The sequence below is a fragment of the Aulostomus chinensis genome, chromosome 4 (genome assembly GCF_037954235.1).
Source record: "Aulostomus chinensis isolate RoL2024-O1b breed Wild chromosome 4, RoL_Achi_v1.0, whole genome shotgun sequence".
Classification (NCBI taxonomy): Eukaryota; Metazoa; Chordata; class Actinopteri; order Syngnathiformes; family Aulostomidae; genus Aulostomus; species Aulostomus chinensis.
This window is the reverse complement of record NC_141323.1, coordinates 25,515,005-25,539,844: the sequence shown is the minus strand read 5'-3', so window position 1 is coordinate 25,539,844 and position 24,840 is coordinate 25,515,005. Positions and strand designations below refer to the sequence as shown.

The window sequence follows — 24,840 nt, the reverse complement described above, 5'->3', positions numbered from 1 at the left end:
GTAAAGAACCTTTAACCTCATATCCCAGACATCAAAGTGGGCCACTAACTGGTGAGATGAAGCTATGCTATGCTGCTACATTCTGAAGAGGTAAAGTAGCAGGTTCTGAGAGTGATGGCTAACCTGGATGTGTTCATCTCCTACTTTAATATCAGCGTCCCAACTTGGAGCTCTGACCACCTCCAGCTTTTTGTTCCTGTTTCTGCTTCAGTCAACAGGGAACTCAAACCTGCAATAGAATCATCAACAACAATGGAATAGAAAACAGAGGAAGACAAAATATCATAAACTTACAAAGCTGAGAAATGTTCATGAAGAATAAATGCACACATTATGATTGAGGCCAGAAAGTAAAACTCCACACCAAATGTATTTTGACATGTAGGGATAATGAACTTGAATGTGTTGAAATAGCAGATGAATGAATCCACTATCACAAGATGGCGTCACAGATCTCACCATCAAGTTGGACCAGTTGAAGAACAAACAGACTTCTCCACGATCACATTTATCCTCACTGGTCCATACTTGGGGACCTCTGTACTAAATGGAGAGTTGAGGAAATGGGCTTGTTGTGGCCCTGCGGTCCCCAGACCTCCTGTACAGTCACCAAGCGCTGGCAGACACAATCGTAATGGAACCAATTATTTTAAAATGACAGTAACAAGTAAGAAATAAGGCATTACAGCTTTGAAGGAACTTGTCCAGCACTGGTTTGTGAGTGGGTGTTGTCCTGTATTGGCAGGAAAAACTCCTTGAAATGTCATGCAAGTTTTTTCTTCAAAAGAAATGTGTAAAACATTCATTAACATGCAGGCCCAAAGACAAGAGAGGGCAACGCTCCAGGAGTCTTTGATCTCTGAATTCTGAGCATTGATCTCCTGCTTCAGTCTTTGATCTCCGACTGATCCGAAACTAATCAAAGGATCACATCAGCATATTGGTCCAGTCTACAGATGGTGATTTTACCAAGTGCACTACAGCAGTCCTTGTTGCTGTCTGCTGTTGTGTCACAGCAAAGTAGGGAAACAGCCTGACGGTCCTCAGGAGGAAATTCAACAACCTCCAAAGATGGAGGTGAATCTAGACCTGCTCATGTTTACTGTCCTTGATGAACTTGACAAACACACCACATGTCACACACTCTACAGTTTCAATCTGTTGAGAACATGAAACGTGTGGCCCCAGTGACCCTGCATGAAATTTTTGTCCAATTCAAATTTTGATTCATGACCCAGAACCACTCAAAACCCCAGAAAAATAAAGGTTTGGGTGCATTAAAGACATAAATAATAACATCATCATGTTTCAAGGGGGCTGCAGGGTGGTGCAGTGGTTAGCAATGTGGCCTCACAGCAAGAAAGTTCTGGGTTCGAGTACCGGCTTGGGTGCAGTATCTTCTTGTGTAGTGTCTGCAAGTTCTCCCCGTGCCTGTGTGGGTTCTCTCTGGTACTCCGGCTTCCTCCCACAGTCTAAAGACATTCAATTTGGGGACAAGGCTGATTGGATTCTCTAAATTGACTGTAGGTATGAATGTGAGTGTGAATGGTTGTTTGTCCCTGTATGTTGTCCCTGTGATGGACTGGTGACTGGTCCAGGGTGAACGCTGCCTTTTGCCCGTAGACACTGGGATAGGCTCCAGCTCCCCCCGAGACCCTGAACAGGAATAAGTGGAAGAAGATGAATGAATGTTTCAAGGTTTTCTTCCCTCAAATCTGAAGGTCAAGCTGCATTATTTGCAGTGCTCATTAGCAGGGGAATTAGCTCCAATGGTAGAGTGCTAGCTTAGCATGTGAGAGGTAGAGGGATCCATGCCCTCATTCTCCAGAATACTTCAGCTTGTTCTGTTGATCAGAGGAGCTGCTGTGTGATGAATGCTGATGTTTGTCCACTGCTGTGATAAAGTGTCACCCTGTTACTGATACTGACCATTTCAGCTAATTCCCCTGCTAATGAGCACAGCAGATAATGCAGCTTGACCTTCATGCATGGTTGGATGAGCGTCACCAGGTGAAGCTTCTCTGGTTGACCAACATGTGGAATCTCTTTCAATACTCCAGTGGTGGTTTAAGTGATGAAAATATGGATTAGTCACTGGAAGTGTGTGTGTGTGTTTAAAAAGGCAAAAAAAACTTTTTTCAGCAATAGAACTTTAATACAAACACAAAATGAAAAGCAGAAAAGGCCAGAATCCAAAATATGGATTTACAGAGGAAGCGTGCTGGGCCCAGAACCCAGAGGTTGATGGATCAAAACCATCCTCTACTAAAAGAAGGGAATAAAATAAACTTGGTTGTTTTGAAATGTGAATCTGTTAAAGAGGGGTGGAAATGGTGAGGTAGTCATTGTCCCTTTTGTTTTATTACAGAGACCTCATTGTTACTTAAATAATTTTAATTCTTTACTTGAAGATTCACGCTTTTTCGCTCAAAATGTATAAAACTTCTTGCATGTTGGTGCCCCATCACACACAACAGGTGCACTTGTACTCTTTTCACCTCTGACCCACAAACATTCATAGTCTTCCAGTGAACGTCCAATTATCTTCTGAAATCAGTGATGAATCTTTACCTGCTGAGACTCATTATCTCTGACTGTGACTAGCATGTGCTAGCAGAATACAGCACTCCTTCTTCATTATCTGTCTTTGTCTCTGACCAGCTCTCCTGCTCTCTTTCCTCCTACCAGTCAAAGCAGACATCTTCGCCTACTGATCTTGGATCTGCTGCCTGTTCCTGCCTAGTAAAAGAAGGAACCAGCACCTGGTTCTACAGGCTGAATTAACTCCAGGACGTTGGCCAGCCGTGTCAGTTGAAACCTTATTTGTCCAAATAGAGAAAAAATAAGTCTGATTGTTAATGAAAGATGTCATCATGGCTTTGAAACTGTGGTTGGGGACAAGCCAACATGAGCACATTCATGGAAGAATAGCAATAAAAACAGGAAGTGTTAGTTAGCAAGTACTCACCAGTCTTTCACTATCATACATGAGTCTAGTGGAACAAAATGGCTGCTGCTGACTGTGCTGCCTGGTGGTGGATCACTCTTCACCATCCTCACAGGCCTTGATGGAACCAAAAAGGCGACTTCCTGGAGAAGATCTTCCAGGGGGTCCAGGTTAAAGCGGTGCCCCAGCTGGCACCAGGATCTGACCCAGGTCCTGCATGTGAAATACTGTCAGTTCTGCTCTGTCCTGCTCACAACCACAGGCTGGTGTTGAGGCCTGCAGCAACCAGGGCCCCAGTCACCAAGTGTATAAAGGCTGGTCATTGTGGCAGTGGGAGGAGTCAAAATGAAGACAGACCAATGTGAGCAGGACTTGACTGCAAAAGTAAGAAGAACTTGACCATGTTTCCTACAGTACCCAGGAGGCTTGGTAGTTGTTGAAGGAAGCTCCAAAAGCAAAGAGCAGTCAGCAGGATATAAAAAGAAAAGATCCAGACAATAAAACTACAAGCAGAAACAAGATGAAATACTAAAAGCTTTGGAAAGATACTCCAAGGTTTTATATACATTATTATATACACTACTATTCTCCATGACTCCTAAAGAGGGAAAGGAAAAATTAGAATGTGGATCAGATCAGCTGATTTCAGTGTTAAGTCCATCCCTCCATCCACTTTCTATTCTTATCCTTTAAGGGTCACGGGGGGGGGGGGGGGGGGCATCAGTCTCATGCAACCTAAACTAAAACTTCAGTCAGATCAAATTCAGATTAAAGCAAGAGTTTCCAGATCAAAGTCAGAATTCCTGATGATGTCATCAGGGCTTTGACAGTACCTAGAATTCTGTCTTTGATCTCAGGAGGACATGAAAGAAACACAATTGAGGAAAGTATAAGAGAGCACATTCAGCTTCATTAGAAACACTTGAACTGTTGAACAGTAGAATTTGTTTGAAACAGTTTACAACACTGAGTGACAGGATTGAAGAGGGAAGATTTTTCTACTTAACATTTAATTCTAACTTAAAACTGGGGATGAACATTCTCAGTAGTTCATATACTAATATACAGAGTAAGTCATGTCATTCCCTTTTGGAAAAAAAAACAAGAAAAAAAACATGTGAAGCTCCTCCCCCCAGCTCCAGATGGTACAGACAGATATGAGAGTGGCAAGGAAGCAAAGAAGTGTTGTGCTCCTCTCCAGTGCTCTTGTGTTGTTGTGTTCTTCTCAGCTCCATCATGAAGACGTGCTGGCAGTGGGCGCTGGTGGAAGTTTGCAGCTCTCACTGGAAAGTCCTGAGGCTCCTCCCATTCTGAAGCAGGCAGTTGCTCCTAGCCAGCCGACACTTTCCCTCTCTTGTGTAGGAGTGAAGAACAAAATCAAAATAAAGAATCATCACTCTTTCATTGGGGGACATTTTTTCTCATTCTAAAAATTCAACAGTCTTCTATCATTTCTTTTACAGAATATGTCAGTGATATACTCGGATTTTCTGTTGTGCTGTCAAATTAACTTTTATCGATGCTTCACACTTCAGGTGTGAAAGTTTTTCAGTGGGAAAGACATGAGAATGAGGACGAGGCTGATTGATACTCTAAACTGACTCTAGGTGTGACTGTGAGTGTGAATGGTTGTCTGTCTTTATGTGTTGGCCCTGCAATGGACTGGCGACCCCTCCAGGGTGAACCCACTTCACGCTGAAAGCTGGGGAGACAGGTCCCCCCACCCCACAACCCTTAACAGGATAAGTGGAAGAAAATGGATGGAGGAATGGATGAATGAATGGATGGATGGATGGATGGATGGATGGATGAATGGATGGATGGATGGATGATGGATGGATGGATGGATGGATGGATGGGCTACAGTTCAGTCACTGTGTCTCTTGTTCCCACAGTGATTTGATGCATCCTACCAACACAGCAGGACTCACCAGGAGACAATGGATTGTCAGTCATTTTTCACTGACAGCACTGGAGCCGGAGCCCACAAGGTCACAACTGGCATTGGTGGACTCCAGGGTATGTTTGGACCTACAGAAATGCACAACCTGTTAATGACAACACTTTCATATATTTAGCCCTGCTCACAGATCTCTGATACAATTTTCAAGTCATACAACAGGTTCAATGTTGACCCTTCGACCACCGTTACACTGAAGCAGAGTTCAATGGCAGTGTTGCATATGTTGGGAGGAGCCTGTGGCTCTCGGTTCAGAGGATGATTTGAAGAATACGTTGTTGCTGAACTGTTTATGCTTCAATTTCTGGACGTTCACTGGTGGAATGTTTGTGGGTCAGAGGTGAAAAGAGTACAACTGCACCTTTTTTGTGTGATGGGGCACCAACATGCAAGAAGTTGTCAAACATTTCCAGCAAAACAGCATGAAAATTCAAGTTAAGAATTAAAATTATTTAATTCAGCGTTTAACTACCAGGCCTCTGGAATAAAACTCAAGGAACAACTGACTACCTCACCATTGACTTCACACTGATAACCAGGAGGTAACGTGGTAGTCAGAGCAGCGATGCTCAGGTCTGTGGACTGAACAATGTCCTCTCATTCACACACACACCACTCTTTCATTGGGGCTCCTTTCTCCTTGTTCTGACACAGAAATTCAACAGCTTCTGTCATTTAGTTTCCAGGAAATGTTGATGACACTCTGGGATTTCTTGTTCTCCTGCTGTCACTGTCAAGTGCCAGCTTAACATGTGAGAGGTAGCAGGATCCATGCATGTGTTCATGTTTACAGCAGACAAGGAGGAAACCTTGGAGGATTTCAGTGACTTTTAGCAGTGGTTCTCACTTCATCTTCTCAGTATTAAGTTTAAAGCGAGCTGGCCAGGAGTTGAACCTAGAATCTTCTGAGCCGTAGTCAGACGCGTTATCCATTGCGCCACCAGCCCTGTGAAGGAACTGCTATGTTCATGTGTGCTTGCTTTTACAGAAAATCCCAACAACGTGGTGGCATTTTCAGGGGACACAATGGTGCAGTGGTCAGCACTGTGGCCTCACAGCAAGAAGGTTCAGCTCTCCTCTGTATTTGGTTGCTAGGAACCTGAATCAGTCCTCAGTGGAGCGGTGCTGCTGAGGCTGAGTGAGGCTTGAGTGAGGGACTGAGCAGGAGCAAACAGGTTCAAGCAGGTTCAGGCAAACTCCACTCAGTCCACCAACATCAAAGCAGAGGAACTGAGTTCATCTAACAAAATGGATTCATATCATCTCCACTTGGAATGCTCTGGAACTACAAGTACACTTAAAATGGCCGACTTATGACAACAGAAGGAACTTTGAAGTAGATTTGATTTATTTAAGTCAGTGACAGTCATTTTTTTCAAGAATTTAGTTCAGGTAACTTCATTGTTTTACTAAGATGAGCTTAATGTTATAACATTGAAACAAGATCTTCATGTATTGATGGATCCATCACAAATATGAACCTTCCCAGTCTGTCAGGTGGTAGAATTCAGTCAGCACCAATAACAGGAGAGTCAGAGTTTAGAAACCAAAGACAGACATTAAAGTCTCACATTAAAGTGTTATATCTTTGAAAATATACTGCAATACATGAAATATTATATTTCCATGGATGGAAACCTCGTTCTTATATTCTTTAATATACTGCAATAGTAATGGACCCTCTATGACCCTGTAGTGATGAATCTATCAAGGAGAACAAATTATTATAATCAGAGAATTTTGAAGTCAAGTTTGAGATCAGTTTGATCCTCTCTCCCTCTCTCTCTCTCTCTTTCTCTCTCTCTCTCTCTCTCTCTCTCTCTCTCTCAGGAGCTTTTCAATGAATATTTTAATAAAACAGAACAGGAGACTGAAGAGTGATCACTAAAACCCACAGGCTGAATGGGACATCTTTTAAAAATATTGAACCACTGAGTAAAACCATAGAAGCGCTCCTGTCTCGTCGGTGCTAACAAGTTAGCTGTTGAGTGAGTCCAGCTGTGCTGTCTAGGAATCCTGGTAAAAAGCCTCCACACATCAAACAGCTGGTGTGTTGGTGGATCTGTGGATCCTGCTGGAAGAAGCAGGATGGAGCTCTGAATGGTTCCTGTCTAAAAGAGCTTCTCTGTGCGGCTCCCATCAGCTCCTAAAAACAGGAAACCAGCAGATTCAGTGTTGAACAGTGGCATGAAAATGTTTCAAAAGCTGTCCTGTCCACCATTTGTTGGTGCAAAGACATTTAAAAACACCAGTTGAACATTTTCCAAAGTTTTCTGTGTAGGTTCTCATTCATCCAGGTCATCGTAGATCGAAGCGAAGTAAAATCTGGTCAACTGGACGTAAGTTTACGCACCGTAGTTTAAAACTTACGTCCAGTTGACCAGATTTTACTTCGCTTCGATTTTCCAAAGTTGCTCTCACCTTCTTTCAAACACCTGGAACGATTTCCTCCAAATCAAAAGAAACTGGTGAAAAAACAACAACAAAAAACTCCTGGAGAATCAAACTCCACCCTCTGCTCCAACTGGACTTGGGACTTCAAATGACCTCCATTAAAAGCCTGCCTGCATCCCCATTCACTGACTGTTGTGCTGTGGGTCTCCTGGACAAACATGGCAGGGATCCTCTTGATCTCCAGGAGTTTAAAAAGAGCAGCTCTTTTAAAATGGGTTCTGGCTCCATTCAGGTTTAGAGAGCTGAGATTAAAATCACACATGAATAAAAGAGGGAACCCAAGAAAACAAGTCAGCGTGAAAGAGGAGCAGATTTTAAAACTCCTCATCATTTCCACCTCCAGGAGTGAAGCCTCCCGGGACCCAAGAGGCTCCAGCTGGCAGAGCTCTCACTCATTTCTCCACCACCTCGCTAACCTGAGCTGTAGCATCTGAGAACAAATCAGTGACCCCCTTCAGTCCAGAGCCGACTCCACAAACTCTGAGCCCCACTTTACCCACAGCCAGCCGGCCTCCTCAACACTGCATGACACACGACGACTAAATTGAAGACTGAGGAGTCTCATCAAGAGATCTGTCACATGCGTCTGCTGTGGAGGGTCAATCTGTCCGTCCACATTCAGATCATTGATGCAGCGACTCTGCTATGATCAAACTACTCAGGATGAAACAGACCAATGTTGACATCAAGTAGCAACTCAGCAGCTGATCAACAGAGTCCTAAGCACCAGTAGAGCCTGTTCATCGTCCCTGGGTGATCTTAGAATTCTTTCTTTGATCTCACCTTGATTTCTCAATGATTTTTTTGTACACACAAATTAGGAGTTGATGGGAGTTGTTGCAGATACCAGTGTCCAAAGTCCAGCTTGAACCCAATTTGTGCCACTTATTTGTCAAGCTAGCAGAGATTCTTTTCACTGCCAAGCTAAAGTGACTTCTGTCAACAAAGGTAAACATACAAAAGGATATTTCTACTGTCAGTTCAAGATTTTTATCAAACTCCTTTTTCATAGCTTCAACCTTCCTCTTGTGTTAGCTTTCTGTTCCCATCTCTTATGTGAACAGGTCGGTTTTGACCCACGTCTTCAATCAGCTGTAAAATAAACTAAAAACAATTTTCTATCATCCAAGTTGTTTCCATCGCTTGGTTTCCTTGTTAGGCTTCCTTATCATGGAAATATTGATTTGAATATTTTGTTGTGGGCCTCTGGACCTTTTCTAGTCAGTAAACCCTCGATTTCAGTTTAAAAAATTATCAAATGAACCTCAAGAAAATAATAGAAATAAACAAAAGGTTTTTGTGTTTCCTGACCATTACTGAGGGGTGTTAGAACACATCTCTGACATGGATTGGTTTGATTTATTATTCATTTTAATATTATTAACTATTGTAACATCCATGGTGTTATGGGTCAGTGTGACAGTCTAGACCCCACTGTCACTGTTTGTCCCTGGCCCACCTCAATGAGTGCACAGTTGTTTGGTGGGATAGCATGGACAAACCCGGAGACGGCCAGCAACGTTGAAGGACATTTGTTCGGCAAGGCCATGCATCAAACAGGTTACGGCCTTCTCCCTCACCAGGGCTCTGAACTGGATCCTAAAAGAGTCAGGGTGGGGCTGGAGCCTTTAAGTAGGCGTCGAAGGCTACGCCCAAATTGGGGCGAACCATTCCCTGTCCGGAGACAGGGGAACTTGAACAGTACATGGACATGTGAATGGGTTTGGTCAATGAAGGACACTGGACATTTGTTTATTGCAAAGTAGCAGATATATATGGTCATTGAAGGACATGGTGTTTCTTTGCTGTATGTTAAGGTACACAGAACAATTTGGGAAAACAATACAACTCCCCTTAACTGGTCTTTGGTCTGTCTGGTGGGAGGGGCCATGAGAGTATATAAGGGGTGAGAGTGAGCTTACAAGGCAGTCTGCTGTTAACTCTGCTAGGTTAGGGACCTCATTGCTGAGGTCCAGAGGTGAATATTGTTTCTCAAAAGTTCTATTGTTTCCAAGTTATGATGTTCTTTCTATTGATTAAGCTGAGAGTAAACTATGGTTGGAATGTGCATTGATTTATTCTTGTTGAAAGTATACTGCTAAAACATAGAATGTACGCGTTTGATCAACGTTAAATATTTTGATTTGCATTTTGCTAAATTACTTTGTATCTGAGTTATGCTTTTGTTTTGAGCTCGTTATTTAGTTTTGATTATTTTTATTACAGACCTCTGGTCCCTTCTGTATATAGCTGCTTTATTATATTTGTGTATCACAACTGGGGAAATAAATATTGTTACAACTTATGCAACTCTGTCGTGTTTTGCCATCAATGGTTTAATGTCTGGGTCTCACACTTTCCATACCCGTGTCCGGGGTGTGACAGTCAGTTTCCACCCTCATATATTTACTTCAAGAAAAAGACAAATATTTTTTTCAGCAACAGAACGTTAATACAAACACAACATGAAAAGCAGAACAAGCCAGAACCCAAAATATGGATTTGCAAGGTCAAACAACCAGTCAAGCAAATCAAACCAACTACTGGTTCAAAACCAGTAAAAAACAAACTGAGGAAAAGTCTCTTGGTGCAACAACATGCATGTGTGTGTGTGTGTGTGTGTGTGTGTTTGCAGTTGAACCACAATCCGTTTGTCCTGCTGTCCTGACTGCTTGGGCAGACCTGACTCCTCTTTCTTCTGGAATCTGGTGGCCTGAGTGGGTCTTGGCTGTGGCTGTTCTGGTTGGTGTTGAGGCAGGGCTGCTGAGGAGGATGCTGGCGTGGATGCTCTCTGTGTTGCTGATGGCATGGATGGAGTGCTGGGTGAGCTCTGCAGCTGTCTGAGCAAGGCTGCAGCGTCTGGGTCTCAGGGCATCCGTTCCCTTCCCTCAATGTGTGGCTTGACCAGGGAATTTCCCAGCTGCTCCAGAAACATTCTCCACTTGCATTTTTGGTTCCACTCTTGGTGGATGTGGGTCCACAACACCAATGTTTCTATGCAGACACATCAAGGATGCTGCAAAACACAAGAATCCACCCTGAGACTTTCTCTTCAACCGTGTTGAGGTCTTCATGACTGTGATGATGCAGGTTGTCTTTCTTATTTTCGTCTTACAAATATTTATAAATGTTATATTTAGAAAATCAGACAGCACAAAAACCGAAAATGGCGCCATATCATTTACATTTTCTGTCATACATCTGAATGTGTAGACTCTTTTTGTCCTGTCCTGACTGGCAATCAAAGTAGGCTCCAGTGGTGAATGCTGTCAACAATGTTCCCCAAAGCCACCATCCAGCATTATACAAAGTATGATCAGAGATCCCATTGCAAAGTACAGTCTTCACATACTCATACATTTAAACACCCATCTAAATAAATTCTGCTTCCATGCACCATTAAAGTACACAATGCATATTCATACGCAAATATCCACATATGTACAGTACAGAGAACAAACAAGAACAAGTACAGAGTGAATCCTGGAGAGAAAAGGTGAGGTGCATCAGAAACAAGAGCAGATGTTTGAAAATGCTTGATGATTTGAAGATGAGAAAGGAAGTGAGAGACCGAAGTGAGGAGGAAAGGTTGTTCCAATCTGATGGAGCTTTAAATACAACCGGACAAAGCAGAAGGCCGTCCCCACTGATCCTGGATCTGCTCGACATTCCTGTTTGTTAAAAGGAAGGTTTTCATCACCGCTGTTGCAGGATGTGCTTGCTGATGGAGAATTGTTGGGTGTAGATTCATTGAAGGAGTTTGGTGCTGGACCTGCTCTACTAGTGAAGAGTCATGAGAGAACTTTTGTTGTGATTTGGTTCCATACAAATAAAAATGACTTGACTTGATTTGGTGCCTCATGAGGAGAAAATTTGGGCACAAAAGTTGGACAAGAGTGTTTGTGGAGGGGTGATTTTTTTTTTTTGCAGTGTTGTAAGTCACTGTAACTGCAGCTGAATGATTGAACTTTCTCCAAATATCCTCAAGATGGTTTCCAAATGGGGCTGCACGGTGGTGCAGTGGTTAGCACTGTGGCCTCACAGCAAGAAGGTTCCGGGTTTGAGTCCCGGCTCGGGCGCGGGAATGTGTGGAGTTTGCATGTTCTCCCCGTGCCTGCGTGGGTTCTCTCCGGGTACCCCGCTTTCCTCCCACAGTCCAAAGACATGCAATTTGGGGACTAGGCTGATTGGACACTCTAAATTGACCGTAGGTATGAATGTGAGTGTGAATGGTTGTTCGACTCTGTATGTTGGCCATGCGATGGACTGGCGACCTGTCCAGGGTGAACCCCGCCTCTCGCCCGTAGATGCTGGGATAGGCTCCAGCCCCCCCCGCGACCCTTACTAGTAAGGAATAAGCAGAAGACAATGATGGATGGATGGTTTCCAAATGATAAAATTGACTTGAGGAAAATATGAATGTGCGATGACCAGTTTCTTTGCTGATTCTAGGCAGACATAGAAACAAATGATCTCTACACTCTAGGTTGCATTGTGAGCTGAAAGGAATTGAAAGTTGTTTCAAGTATGAAGGGAAAATCAAGCAGACACATTTGAAAATAAATACTGACCAATGGAGTTGTCTTTGGGACTCCTACATTAAATAATGATGGGTTCAATCCAAACACCTGAGCACAAATCTACAAAGACTATTATATCAGACATTGAGAGGACAAAGATTGATGTCTGAATGTGTTAGGACCGGCTCAGAGGTGCAGCAAAACCTGGTAGCAGCAAACCACCATTTATTAAAGTAAATAATCAACCATGTGAGGTGTGGAAGTCAGTGTCAGCAGTGGAGGTGAGAGTGTGATGTGATGTCAGTGTGTGCTGCATGTTGTTGGTGGAAAACAAGGAAAAACAAAAGGACAACAACAGCACGCCGGCTGAGCGCAGAAGGGAGACAAATGTCTGGGAAGGCGGGGTTAAACAGGCCTAACTGGGAACACTGGCCCGGTGCTCCCAGTCAGCCTGATGACCAGGCTGCTCCACACCTGCAAAGACACAAACACACCCACCAACAGGACCCTGCACACACAACGCTGCATAGGACCCCAGGCCTGGGGCCGTCACCAGTGTTCCCATAGAAACCACCAGCGTAGTCCAGTATTGGGAACATGAACTGTGTTATAATACTTTTCCAGACTTCTTGTGGAAAAAGTCAACAGAGCGACAAAAGTAATTTTAGCCCACCAGATATTTGCTTGGACACTGAGTTCATGTGAAATTTAAATGACAGCTGAGAATCACGCCAGAGGCCTGGATATTCAAAGTCTTCAACTTTTGCTTTTGTTGTTCCATCAAGAAAGCCAATGAGCAGTTAGTTGACAACCAAGAATCAGGTCAAACGGAAAACAACATACAATATGAGGTTTTTCTTGTTTCTTGATGGGCAGCCAAAAATATTTTCAGCATTGGATCATTGAAGTCTGTTTCATTTCTGATGTCGTGTTCAAAAATAATTGCTCACCTAAGAGGATTCTAAAAAGTCAGACTTTCTCAGTGATATTCTCTTCTCAGGCTTTCAAATCTTTTAAATTTCCATTTTCCACAAGTGAGTAGAAAGTTGTTACTCTCTTTGAATCCAGGATTTAAATCTGTGGTTCATTTCATGAAGCTTGAACCCTGGATTAAAAGCACATCATTAAATGACTTGTAGTGATATTCTCCTGTTAACATTCCAAATTATTCATTGAGATTTGGACTTTACGGAAACATTTTTCCAGATTTTGATGGGCCAGTAGAGCAGGAACTGGGGCTCATTCATGTCGTGGTTTAAATTTGAGCCTGGGTTTCTTCCCCTGCAAGATAAATCTGGAAAGCATTTTGTTCAATTCAGAAACGGTTTTGAAGGCAATTTCTCCAGTTGGTCCTGGAACTAGAAAGAGATCTTGTGGTAGGACATTTATTTTTACTCTATCAATCCTGTGACTCAGACTCAGAAAGGAAATGGAGTTCCATCTTCTTCTATCATCTTCAAGGAGTTCTGGCCCCAATCCAGGTGGAGGTTTTCCTCCTTGTGTTCTGGAGGTGAGTGATTAAAGGTCAGAACCTGTGTTTTAGAATGGAGAATTTATATCCAGCAGAGCTTCCCAGTGTTTCAGAGTTTTATTAATGCAGGTCCTGTGTTAGGGGGCTCACTTCAATATGTTAAAACATCATCAGCGTCCAGCACCACCTTGTGTTCTTCTCCATTTATGTAGACACCCTTAATATTTGTGGTCTCTCTCAACCACTGTACGAGGGGCTCGATATAAAGAGCTGGAAGCAGCAGGAACTGGGGGGTCATGTCTCATGGTCTCTCTTATTTTGATATCCCATTTGTGTCCTGTTCTTCCTGTTTTAGTTTGATGTCGAACCTCCCCTCTCATTTTCAGGTTACTTCACTTGCCCTTGTCTTCTGTTTGCCTGAGTCTCTCGGTGCATCCGAATAGACGTCAGGACTCTGAGAGGGAACGACCTCAGCAGAGACTCCTCTATTTCGAGGAAAGGAGAGCTTAGAGAACACTTTTTTGACATCATTCAACATCCTCAGGGACGATCGTTTACAAAGTTCGATTTAATATAGGACACATAAAATCACACCACATGAAGCAGGCGAATGAACAATAAATCAAATATAAAAATGCTTTATTTTAAGATATAAAATATCTTGTGAATATCTGGAGCTTAATTCCAGCAGCAGACCTCCTCAGGTGATGGAATTTATATTTGACATGTTTACCATTAAATGAGACACATTTGCAGTCCATTGAAATCTACTTGTGTTCATGGTGAGTTGATTTCTAAACATGAGCTGACAGAATCTACGTTTAGGGAGGAACCACCATATCCAGGTGTCTGGACCTTTTTGTAGTCAGAGCCATCAAAGTAGCAGACTAAGCTAGCAGACATTAGCATTGAGAAGAAACTGACCAAACACCGCCCTATTGCATTGTGGGAAAATTCTGCTTGGTTTGTGTCCATTAATACACACAAGAAATTTGTCTCATGCTGCCGTGACCTGGAGTCGAACCGGGGTTGCTGCGGCCACAACACAGAGTATTAACCACTATACGATCACGGCATCCTCAACAGCAGATCGAGCTTCCATGTCTTTGTCTAAGGTGAGATCAAAGAAAGAATTCTAAGATCAAACACAAAACTCTGAGATCAAAGGTTGAAGTTCCCCAATATTCAATTTTAGCTCAGACCCTCTTCAAGGTGGAACCAGCAGAGGAGCTCAGTAGAGACAACTGGACAGCAGCAGGACAGAACAGAGGCTCTCCACAATGGCAGGAGACAGGAAACAATTTTCTATCATCCAAGTTGTTTCCATCTCTTGGTTTCCTTGTTAGGCTTCCTTATCATGGAAATATTGATTTGAATATTTTGTTGTGGGCCTCTGGACCTTTTTTTCGTCAGTAAACCCTCGATTTTAGTTAAAAAATGATCAAATGAACCTCAAGAAAATCATAGAAATAAACAAAAGGTTGTTGTGTTTCCTGACCATTACTGAGGGGTGTTAGAACACATCTCTGACATGGATTGGTTTTATTTATTCTTCATTTTAATATGATTAACTATTGTAACATCCATGGTGTTATGGGTCAGTTTCAACCCTCATATATTTACCTCAACAAAAAGGAAAAAAAGTCTCTTTTTCAGCAACAGAACTTTAATACAAACACAAAATGAAAAGCAGAACAAGCCAGAACCCAAAATATGGATTTGCAAGGTCAAACAAACAACAACCAGTCAAGCAAATCAAACCAACAGAAACCAACTACTGGTTCAAAACCAGTAAAAAACAAAAACAGAGGAAAAGTCTCTGTGTGTAAGAACATGCATGTGTATGTGTGTGTGTTTAGATGTGTGTGTGTGTGTCAAAAACTGACACACTTCATTTTTTGACAACATGAGCCAACAGTGGTGGTGTCTGTCAAAGAGGTGGAGCTCTGTCCTTCACCTGCAAGATTTCAGCAGGCAGCTCAGGTCTAGTTTTCTTCACTGTGCCACCATGATAAGATTCCTCCTGAGAAGTTCTTGTCCAAGGTCATAGCTGGTAAAAGAATTGTCACAGTGATACTGGGACCCTGCAGTCCAGTCGTCATATCCAGGACCACACTGGACATGGCCGTCTTTGTTTGTTTTGTTGTTGTGCAATGTGAGAGAACCTGACAGACCATTTTATACCAAAGACAGGCTGTGTGTGTGTGTGTGTGTGTGTGTGTGTGTGTGTGTGTGTGTGTGTGTGTGTGTGTAACCATGTTAAATTCTTTTAAATAAATATGTTTCAACCTGCTAATATTTGTATGCTGTATGACTTCTGAAACCCAAGGCTAACTAAGGTGTACATACTGCAACCTAAAGTATGGTAATGAGGAGAATGATGAAAAATCCACAAGGTGATCAGAAAATAATAAATGTATTCAGGAAAACAAAACATCTCTGAACATGTGTGATTGAAATATGTCAGTGGGACTGGCAGAATCTAGCTTTACCACAAAGTGTCTCATCAAGAGATCTGTCACATGCGTCTGCTGTGGAGGGTCAATCTATCCGTCCACATTCAGATCAATGATGCAACGACTCTGCTATGATCAAACTACTCAGGATGAAACAGACCAATGTGGACATCAAGTAGCAACTCAGCAGCTGATCAACAGAGTCCTAAGAACCAATAGAGCCTGTTCATCGTCCCTGGGTGGGCTCGAACCACCAGCCTCTCGGTTAACCGCCGAACGCACTGACCGATTGCGCCACAGAGACTCTGAGTCACCTGCTTTTCATGAAGAGTTTTCAGGCTAAATTTCAGAGTGTGAGGTCCACACTGCACATTTGAGGGAACATGAAGGACAGATGAGAGTCTGACTGTCATGGTGAAAGCTTTCAGCACTAGAACTGAAACAGCCCCCACAATCTTAACCCCCCCAGACCAAACATCATCGTCCAGCCTCCAACCAGAGGTCCATCAGTTATCATGGGAGCCACATGTGGAGTCTGGATTCTTTTCTAGAATGAGACGACAATGACAGTCCTGCCAAGTGACATCACTGACATGAATGGATGACTTCAGTCACGTGACTGAAGTGCTGTGGTTCTTCTGATGAAGGGCGGCATGATGTTTGCTGTCTCAGGCTCCACCAAATGTCCTCTTTAGGACGCCACAATGTGGCCTCTTCAGTGCTCCATCTTCCCTGCATCGGAGACACAAGGGTTTCTCCTGGTGCCGACCCTATCATCCTTCTACCGAGTGGTGCGGCGATGGATCCTCAGAGGACGCTGGGATCCTTCTTCTCATCAGTGCCACAGTTTTTCATGGAGGGAACAGCAGGAGCTTTTTAGTCATGTTTTGCTCGGTGTTTCCTGCTCAGAGCATCAGGATCTGTGACGCCATCTGGTGATAGTGGGTCATCATCTTGTTGTGTGATAGTGGATTCATTTATCTGCTATTTCAACACATTCAAGTTCATTATCCCTACATGTCAAAATACATTTGGTGTGGAGTTTTACTTTCTGGCCTCAATCATAATGTGTGCATTTATTCTTCATGAACATTTCTCAGCTTTGTAAGTTTATGATATTTTTTCTTCCTCTGTTTTCTATTCCATTGTTGTTGATGATTCTATTGCAGGTTTGAGTTCCCTGTTGACTGAAGCAGAAACAGGAACAAAAAGCTGGAGGTGGTCAGAGCTCCAAGTTGGGACGCTGATATTAAAGTAGGAGATGAACACATCCAGGTTAGCCATCACTCTCAGAACCTGCTACTTTACCTCTTCAGAATGTAGCAGCATAGCATAGCTTCCTCTCACCAGTTAGTGGCCCACTTTGATGTCTGGGATATGAGGTTAAAGGTTCTTTACAGCTCTGAATGAAGGGTTTATAAAGTGTTAACAATGCCATAAATAACACAAGCATTCAGTAATCCTTGATAAAGGGAGACTCACCATCAAGTTGGACCAGTTGAAGAACAAAAGGACTTCTCCACGATCACATTTATCCTCACTGGTCCATACTTGGGGACCTCTGTACTAAATGGAGAGTTGAGGAAATGGGCTTGTTGTGGCCCTGCGGTCCACAGACCTCCTGTACAGTCACCAAGAACTGGCAGACACAATCGTGATGGAACCAATTATTTTAAAATGACAGTAACAAGTAAGAAATAAGGCATTACAGCTTTGAAGGAACTTGTCCAGCACTGGTTTGTGAGTGGGTGTTGTCCTGTATTGGCAGGAAAAACTCCTTGAAATGTCATGCAAGTTTTTTCTTCAAAAGAAATGTGTAAAACATTCAGTAACATCCAGGACCAAAGACAAGAGAGGGCAATGCTCCAGGAGTCTTTGATCTCTGAATTCTGTCTTTGATCTCTGAATTCTGTGCATTGATCTCTGAATTCTGTGCATTGATCTCCTGCTTCAGTCTTTGATCTCTGACTGATCCTAAACTAATCAAAAGATCACATCAGCATATTGGTCCAGTCTACAGATGGTGATTTTACCAAGTGCACTGCAGCAGTCCTTGTTGCTGTCTGCTGTTGTGTCACAGCAAAGTAAGGAAACAGCCTGACGGTCCTCAGGAGGAAATTCAACAACCTCCAAAGATGGAGGTGAATCTAGACCTGCTCGTGTTTACTGTCCTTGATGAACTTGGGCGGTACTCTGGTGCAGGGATGAGCTCATTGAGATGATCTGGGATCAGTCCTGATGTCAAATGGACAAAATGTTTTTTAAATCTCTAATGACTTGTTTTAACTGAACCTACTGGATCCTGTGGTGCCTGATGAGGAGACAACTTGGGTACAAAGTTGAAGACGAGGGTTTTTGGAGGGGAGATGATTTTTTTTCCAGTGTTGTCAATCAAAATAACTACAACGACATGATAGAATTTCTCAAAATGTCCTGACTAAGATGGATTCCAAACCAAATCAGCTGTCACAAGGGAAAGTCTGCATGTAAACACACACACACACACACACACACACACACACACCAACTGACATTCCCAGGGACTAAACCAAACCAATTCCTACTGAACCCTAAGCTCCACCTCAGTTCCAGATGAAACTGGTTGAACATGGAACCGTCCCACTTGGAACATGGAACCGTCCCACTTGGAACATTTCCATCACCTTCACCACCACTGGAGTATCAACAAAGATTTTGGTCAACACCAGAATGGTTGAGACAAGACAACATGCTACCAATCCTCTCTCTCTCCCTCATCATCAGCTGCTTCAGCCCTTGAAAGAAAACCTTTGACACATGGACCTACAGTAGGAGCAGATGTTGTCTCCTCTGGAACAGCAGTTTAACGTTGTTGGCAGGACTCGAACCTGCGCGGGGAGACCCCAATGGATTTCTAGTCCATCGCCTTAACCACTCGGCCACAACAACTACACTCCCATGAGCATGAGTAGAGGATTGATATTCAACAATTTATCTTCATTGACGCACAGGAGATTTTTTTTATATTCTCACACACACAAACTATTTGTGTGTGTGTGTGTGTGTGTGTGTGTGTGTGTGTGTGTCAGTGGTTTTGACTGAGTAATGAAGAGGAGGATTTCTCCATTTTTGTCGTCACTCTGCAACCAATTTTCAGTTTATCTCATTAGAATGAACAAACTTTGACATATTTCTTTCTTTTGTGTGTCAACAACTTTGGTCTTGAAAGCTCCTGACAAACACACCACGTGTCACACACTCTACACTTTTAATCTGTTGAGAATGTAGACAAATTTATATATATTTGCTTAAACTGTAGTTAAATTTATACATACATTCACTTAAAATAGAGTGTAGGACACACAAGGCAGTTGTAATAAAGATGTTTCTGTGGCAGTTCCCAAAGAGGTAGGAAAGGTTCCAACACTGTATTTAGTTCATCAATGTACTTCTTTAGTGTTAGTAGCGGTACCGGGATCTCCTGCTTATGCATCCCAGGCAGAATCGATGACTTAGCTGCAAGTCACCTTATTTGACCTCTTGAACATCTGGAAGTAGTAAAAGGTGTTTTACAGAGGGGTCCCACAAATCTCCAAAGCACCAGGATTAGTTGGTGCCATTGTGACTCGAGGAAGGAACTTATAAATACTGGAGACAACACAGATCGACATTCCAAGATATAAGACAACAGAAAAACACTTACTATCAGCAGTGAAGCACAGACCAGACTGTTTACAGTGGACAGGTGAAAAGGTCACAACAGGGAATAGCGGGAGTGTAGCTCATGCTAGCATCACTCCCTCAAGCCAATTAAGTCAGAACAGAGTCCACAAGAATTTCCATGGTGGGATGAGGCCGTGAAAGATAAGAGCATGGCCGTAAATCGGAAAGAGGTTTTAATCTTCACAGCTGCAACAACATGGCCACGATGGACCAGAAGGGACTGGCATGGGGTCAGACAGAAGATCCTGCAACAGACATGAAGATCTTAAATACACACTTGCACGCAGAAGCGATCACATAAGCACCTCCCCTGTAACACATAAAAACTGGAGAAGATAGTTAGATCGTTGGACTTCTTGCCCCAACGCCAGGGACGACGCATCTGAGTATGCTGACTCCAGCATAGGGGAAGACGATCTCCAGAGCTCTGTATTCTTTCCTGTTAATCTGAATAAATTCTTTTCAACCAACTGGAAGGTGTCCTCTCCGGATTTTGAACAGCGCAATACATATACTCTGTGGGTCCTTCTGATTGATTAATGATGACTTGTTGAAAAATTCCTACAAGAACATGAAACGTGTGGCCCCAGTGACCCTGCATGACATTTTTGTCCAATTTAAATTTTGATTCATGACCCAGAACCACTCAAAACCCCAGAAAAATAAAGGTTTTGGTGCATTAAAGACATAAATAGTAATGTTTCAAGGGGGCTGCATGCACAGCAAATTTCTGAGTGAAAAAAATCTGGAGTTTGACACAAAGCAGTGAAGGAGTAAAAATTTTGGAGTTTATTCCCACATTGAGACTCCAGCTCGTGTTAACTGATACTCTTAAGCAGTGTGGGAAAAGTCGTACATTCACTGGGTGTTCAGGGCAGTGAATCACCTCCACCCCAGAGTTCATTCAACGTTTCTCTCGCTCCTACTTATACAGAGACAGGTACGTGAGCAATTGTACCTCTTAAACCGTTCTTAATGTTGATATGTTTCGATTTATGTACTATCAAACTGAATACTGGCCAGGACTAAGTGACTTGTAAGGAAGAACTTCAATTTTCCAACTCTTGCAGAACGTCATCAGTGAGGCAACTGGGTAAGCGAGCTTCTTCCAGTCGTGCTCATATTTCACGTATTAAATGAACACTGGCTCTTGTCATTCCGTCTGGTGTCGTTAAAAAGTAGTTTTGCTAGCTTCACGTTCGGTTGTTTATTTTTTATTTCCTGCGCGTGTCGTTTTTAGACGAACTTCTGTCACAACATCGGACTGGACACGCCGCGGCTCGAAGGCTGCGTGACAGGACACCGGGGCCTTCACGAGAGGAACCTGACAGGTAACATTAACGCTTCACATTTACCACGAAAAGCTTTGACAAGCAACGCGACCGTGACGTACTGTAATTGTGAATCAAATGGTGAAAACACGGTCGGCTAGTCGTGCTAAATAATGTGATTAAATGCAGACTAAGCTAATGGAGAACACCAGTGGTAAAGAGTGTGAAGGATCCTCCTCCTCCAGTCTAACAGATACACTGTCCATCACAAGCTTAAGCAGCCCAAGAAGCGACACAAGTGATGCTGGATATCAACTTGCTCACCCTGATATGGACAGCACCCGTGCAAGAAGTGTAAGTGTAGTGATTTACATACTTGACAGTTTGCTAGTTGGTTAGCGTAACTTAGGATGCAGATTAAACTCAGGGGCTACAGATATTGAAAGCCTCATCCTAAATGATATTTTTTTGTGACAGATTGATGTTTCCTGAAGAAATGATCAGTACTTTTGGTCACTAATTCTTTTGATCTTTTTAAAAATCTATTCCAATTAGGTGGTGGAGCAGATTCCGAGCTCAAAGCCAGCAGGGATGACTGTGATTAAGGAGTATGAAGACACGGGGAGTTTGAAAGATTCAACTCGCCCATTAATGGTGAACATCATTGTGGCTCACATGCGTGAAAAGGAAGGGTAAGAAGCGTGATGCTGGTACCTAAATGTTCTTTTTTTCAGTGAAGGAAAGAATCTTTTCACAAACAATATTTATGTATTTTAGGAGAGCAGTAGCCAAAACAACCAAGGAGTTTCATGCTCTTGGGATTGTGTCACTCTTCCCATCTTTGAAGGATCCATACTCAAAAAAGGGATATGTGAGTTTGCATTGTAAATACAGTGTGAAATCCTGATCTTTTTCAGAATTTCACCATTTGCTTTCCTTTGAAACTTTAAAATGTCAGAACTCTAACCAGATATTATTTCAGGAACATTTCTATGACATCCAGAGCAACACAGGTTTCCTTGAGTGGAGGGTGAAGACAGTTCAACGTCAGTCTAAAACTGCATCAACTTCCCACAACAAAGTGATGCGTAAAGGAGGTCCCACATCGTCAAGGACAGTTGGTCCCATTGATGACCAGCAATCAGGAGATGGCTGCACGGAAGCAATGTCTCATCTTCACCACACAACTGACTGTGACTTAGTCTTCCAGAAGATGAGAGAAACATTCCTCTATCGCCAACAGATGATCCATGATGCACAGCAGTCAGCAGACATTCTCCAAATGTTCCCTCGTTTCTTGGACACTAAAGGACTGGTAGGAAACAAATACGATTTGAATAATATTTCTTAAAATAAATTTTATTCAACTGAGATGATTGTAATGGTTGTTCCCTCCGCTTTACATTAGATTTTGCAGGATTTCTTGCTGATGTTTGGATGAGAGATTTCATCCAGGTTCCTGGAAAAGTGGACCACCTGCTTTAAAGACAAGATCATCCGAGAGGCCAGGAGCCTGAGACAGACACCTCTTCTGAAAAAACACCTCAACTCTGCCCTAAATGAAGAGTCTGACACTGCTGATGATGAGCCAGGTCGTATGTTGTTAAGGGTTTGTTTGCGATATCATAAGTTAGCATACATTTTTAAGCAAATGGGAGTATATCTGATTATTACTGCCGCCTGTTTTTCTTTTAAAATGTAGAGAAAGATATTCTTAGGTAAAATATATGTTGATTTTTGTCTGCAGAGTGGGACAGTGACATGGCCTCCCCTCTTGTCTTGCTGCATCTGCTTACACCTCAACCAGCTGGACATAAGCGGCCAAAAAAGATCAGTGTTGCAGAGGCTGCAGATCATTTAGTTCTATTTCAGAAGGTTTGTAAAAGCCACGTGATCTTTTCCAGTATTTTGTAACATTTTTTTCTAGTTAACTGCTTATGTGACAGTGCTTCTCATTGTGTTTCAGGCGTGCCAGAGCTTGGAGGGCCACCTTACCACAGAGCGAAACCCCCAGCCATATCTTTTGGCCAGAGGAACCTCACGAGCACAGGTTTTCAGCTTCTACATAGTCTTGGATGGAAAGCTTCTTCCATGTCAGTCAAGTACACCTTTGGGTGCATTTGATGAGCCGTTCAAGTCTCATTTTGTTTTCAGTCTGAAATATGATGATGCTCTCTCCAGCCTGTACACATTTTTGCAGACTACACTGTACAACATTGACATTGGCACAACAGAAGAAACTCCAAGAGTCAAAGAGTTAAGAGCAAAGTTGTTGAACAAGCAGTCGCTAAAATGCTGAGATGTTTCCTCTGTGCCTCATCCTTTGGTCCAGCTCTGCTCTTGTTCAGGCACCTCAAACTAATTCATGGAATGTATCCAGGGAAAAATTTAAGATGAAAATGTGGTCAAATTGGATGCTGCTTGCAGTTCTCAAGTTATTCTGGATTTAGAAGGCACCTCATTAAGATACATGCACCATTTGACAGTCCATGTCTGACAGATCAGACCCCTGTCAGCCATGACACTGAAGAGCACGATAATTTGAAGTGCTTCAATGATGAAACCCCCTCTGCTTCATCACAACACCAAAATATTGAAGAAGGCTCTTCAGTGCCACTAAGCAGCAAAGACATGTGTGCATCAATTATTGCCAAACGTTTAGGAAGTGGTGTACCAAATACTGTCGTACTTTCTACCATTGAGAACTTGGAGACTTGTTGGAGACTTGCAAACTAATATACAGGAACAAGTGCTGAACTTCATACCAGCCACCAATCCCGCCAGATCGGCCATTGAAGAGTTGTTTAAACACACAGACAATCCTCTCAGCCATTTAAATTCAAATAGCAAGTTGGAAAAATATTTCACAGAAAAATGGGATATCATGCAAGCAGTTGAAAAGCGCCTAGGTGTAAGATTTGATACCAGACGAAACACCAAAACTGGAAACTAGGAGCAAGTTCCAATCATTGACAAATTGATCTGTATTCAATAGTTAAAACACTGCAGTTCATTTTCACAAATGAAAGTATTTGTGAATTGATGCAAAAATCTACTAGCTGTGACAAATATGAGGACTTGTGTGATGGAAGCAACTTCACAAATCATCCCCTGTTTTCAAGTGAAAAGTTTGCTCTCCAGTTGTACTTTGATGAATTGGAGTGCGCAAATCCGCCAGGTTCAAAAAAAGGTATCCATAAAGTTGTCTGTCTTTACTTCATTTTAAGGAATCTTCCACCCAGGGTGAATTCAGCCTTGATGAACATTCATCTGGTATCATTGTTCCATGCACAAGATGCTAAGAAATATGGTGTTGATGAAATATTGAAACCCTTAGTAAGAGACCTGAAAATATTAGAAACAGCTGGAGTTGCTGTTCCATTTTCTGAAGTCTGTGTTCGTGGCACTCTTGCACAAATGACTGGTGATAACGTGGGTATGCACAGCATTCTTGGATTCATGGAGTCATTTAGTGCAAATCATTTCTGTGGGTTTGTCAAAAGTCAGTTTTCTCAGAAGATGACCCGTGTTTGACTTTAAGATCTGCAGTTTTGAATGACCAACATTTTACTGCTCTGGAAAATGATCCAACAATAACCTCCTTATTTGGCATTAAGCGGAACAGCATTCTGAACACTTTGCAGTATTTCAGAAAATTATGCTGTTGACATCATGCATGACATTTTGGAGGGTGTTGGTCAATATGAGGCCAGGTTACTTTTTGAATACCTGATGAAACATTTCATCACTAAAGAAAGCCTGTTGAAGAGGATCTATGCTTTCAAGTATGGCTATTTGGAAAAGAAAAACAAGCCAACCAATGTTAAGCTTGACTGTGTGGGACATGGACTCGGGTTAAACACATCCCAAACTCTGTGTTTGATCACAAACATACCCTTAATATTTGGTGACCTGGTACCAGAGGATGATTTGCACTGGCATTTGATGCTTTTGTTGCTGAACATTATTGACGTTGTGTTTTCATACTCGATCACTGAAGGGATGAGTGTGTATCTAAAGCATCTTATTATCGAACATCACCAACTCTTCAAAGAACTT

General features: G+C 42.5%; 2 non-coding genes across 2 annotated transcripts; both read right to left on the bottom strand.

Annotated features, from left to right (window-relative positions):
• Positions 1-5,781: 5,781 nt before the first annotated feature.
• On the bottom strand, positions 5,782-5,854 carry trnar-acg (transfer RNA arginine (anticodon ACG)). Its single transcript has one exon. It is a non-coding gene; the product is annotated as a tRNA-Arg (tRNA).
• Positions 5,855-18,654: 12,800 nt separating this feature from the next.
• trnas-aga (transfer RNA serine (anticodon AGA)) lies at positions 18,655-18,736 on the bottom strand. The gene has a single exon. It is a non-coding gene; the product is annotated as a tRNA-Ser (tRNA).
• Positions 18,737-24,840: the final 6,104 nt, after the last annotated feature.